This window comes from Lepisma saccharinum, unplaced genomic scaffold (genome assembly GCF_977018435.1).
Source record: "Lepisma saccharinum unplaced genomic scaffold, izLepSacc3.1 HAP1_SCAFFOLD_459, whole genome shotgun sequence".
NCBI classification, from domain to species: Eukaryota; Metazoa; Arthropoda; class Insecta; order Zygentoma; family Lepismatidae; genus Lepisma; species Lepisma saccharinum.
In genome coordinates, this window is record NW_028143154.1 from 224227 (window position 1) to 227285 (window position 3059).

General features: G+C 27.8%; 1 pseudogene; it reads right to left on the bottom strand.

Moving 5' to 3' along the window:
• Window positions 1-787: 787 nt before the first annotated feature.
• Window positions 788-2147, bottom strand: LOC145982874 (NADH-ubiquinone oxidoreductase chain 5-like; annotated as a pseudogene).
• Window positions 2148-3059: the final 912 nt, after the last annotated feature.

A 3059-nucleotide genomic window follows, 5' to 3' on the forward strand; every position in this document is an offset into this window, starting at 1 on the left:
CCTATTCCTATTAATCTTGCTTTTAGGTTTATATCATGAATGAACCCAAGGATCACTAGAATGAGCATGCTAGAGTAATAGTTAATAATAATATTTGAGTTGCATTCAAAAGGTATTGAATAGTTCAATTTACTTTATTGAGCAAGAAGCAAAAGCAATCAGCTTCGACCTGAATAAATTGGTATATATTACCCTTGCTTATTTGACTGAAGCCAAAGGAAGGCGGCATATTAATGTTAATAATAAAATTAGGATTATCTCCTCAGTTAAGGGGTATATTATTAAGTGGGGGCTGCTAACTTCCATCTTTAGTGGTGAAACTCCATTAATACTCTCACACTATTTCTTTAGTATAAAATTACATTATCTTTTCATGATAAAGCTGAACTTTAAATAAGTTCAAGAAATGCCTATAGAATTATTTTATCCTTCCTAATAACTTCAATATTATGCTTTATTATAAGCTATATAAACACATATAAATTATTAATAAAATTACTATTAAAAATGAAAATATAAAATAAATATTAAAATAATTAGAATGTATTAATTGGATATTTAAAGAACCACTCCTTATATATTTATAGACTCCCTGTCCCCCCATAAGTTCACTTCATCCATAATCAACAGCCTTAATATATAGACCTCCAGTAATAAATGAACTACCAATTAATCCACCAGAGGATAAATAAGGTAAAAATCATATCCCCCCTAATAAATAATATATTATTTTATTATTAAAAAATGGATAAATTTCGAACAAGAAAGATGTAATATTATACCCAATTCACCCTCCCAATAAAATACATATAATTGCCCCTATTTTCAAACTAAGTGGGATAATAATAACAAAAACAGAAGGAAATATTAATCATATTAACCCAGAACCACCTACAATAGATAAGAATAATAGGCCTAACATAACCTTTAAATATGCCTCATCCCCCATCATCTGAAAAGAATTGAAATGATATACCTCTATAAGATTTACCAACTAAAAAATAATTTAATCGAAAACTATAGGCTATAGTTATACCCGTAGAAACTCATAATAAAACAAATATTACTAAATTAAAAGAAGATATACTTAATATTTCCAAAATTAAATCCTTAGAATAAAACCCAGCCAAAAACGGTATTCCACATAAGGCAAGACTAGAAATTATTATACAAGAAATAGTTATTGGTATTTTATTAATTAGACCCCCCATACAACGAATATCCTGAACATCCCCTATTACATGAATAACTACACCGGCACATAAAAACAATAAAGACTTAAATATAGCATGTGTCAATAAATGGAAAAATGATAACTCCTTTAACCCCACAGATAATGTTAACATTATTAACCCAAGTTGTCTTAATGTAGATAAAGCAATAATTTTCCTCAAATCATATTCAAAATTAGCACCAACCCCAGCTATAAATATAGTTAACCCTGACAGTAATAAGAGTATCCTACCAAAAACAGTATATATATCAGTATATCTCCAAAACGAATTAATAAATAAACTCCAGCAGTAACCAAAGTAGAAGAATGAACTAATGCAGAAACTGGGGTGGGTGCAGCCATAGCTGCCGGCAATCATGCAGAAAATGGAATTTGTGCACTCTTTGTTATCCCAGCAATAATAATAAATCTAGTAATTAATATTATATCAAAGTCAGAAACTAATCATAAATAATAGATATAATTTCAGCTACCATAATTTAATATTCAAGCAATAGATAATAAAATAAATACATCACCAATTCGGTTAGACAAAGCAGTTAATATTCCAGCAGAATAGGAACGAACATTCTGATAATAAATTACTAGGCAGTAAGAAACTAGTCCTAGACCATCCCATCCTAAAATAATTCTAATAATATTAGGAGAAATAATTAAAAACATTATAGACCCGACAAATAATAAAACTAAAATAATAAATCGATTTATATTATAATCCCCTTCTATATAAGAACCTCTATAATTAATAACCATAGAAGAGATATATATAACTAATCCTATAAAAATTAAAGATATTCAATCAAATAATATTGTTATGATAATACTAGAACTATTCAAATTAACAATATTTCACTCAATAAAAATTGTAATATCCCTAATTAAAAATATCATCCCTAATAATAATAAAATTATTCTACAATTTATAAAATAATTGATACTATACTTGTAATAAAAAAATTAAAAAACATTGATCTAAGAACTTTTTAGCTACCAGTAAGTCCACAACTTACTATTCTACTTAAACTACTTAAATAATTTAAATTCAATGAAATATTGGAGAACAAAAAACAATTAAAAAATTTAATGGAAATAAATGACAAAATAATAATAAATATTCACGAATGTTACTTCTTCAGCAAGAAAATACACCAGAGTAGTATATTCCATGTTGAGTGTAAGAATATAAATATAAAGTATAACCAGCACTTAAAAAGGAGAGTAATGCAACACCTACAAAACTAAAGTAGGATCACCCAATAATTCTATTTAATAGACTAATTTCACCCAACAGATTAATAGAAGGGGGGCAGCTATATTAGTAATTCTCAATATAAATCATCATAAAGATAATCTAGGAATATAACTAATTATCCCCCTATTAATTAATATACTACGACTACCTAATCGTTCATAAGTAATATTTACTAGACAAAATATTCCAGAAGAACAAAGACCATGTGCTACTATTAAAGTAAGACTACCATTTATTCCTCATGCCCCTATAGTTATAATCCCCATCAAAACAAGACCTATATGTGCTACAGATGAATATGCAACCAAAGCCTTTAAATCAATTTGACGTATACAAACAAGACTAATTATTCAAATTCCAACAATGCTAATACCAAATCAAAAAATATTATATTTAACAGCTAATCTCTCAATACAAGAAATAATTCGCAAAATCCCATACCCTCCGAGCTTTAATAAAATCCCAGCCAAAATCATAGACCCACTAACTGGAGCCTCAACATGAGCCCTAGGTAATCACAAATGAACCAAAAATATAGGTATTTTTACTAAAAAGGCAAACACCATTCTAATA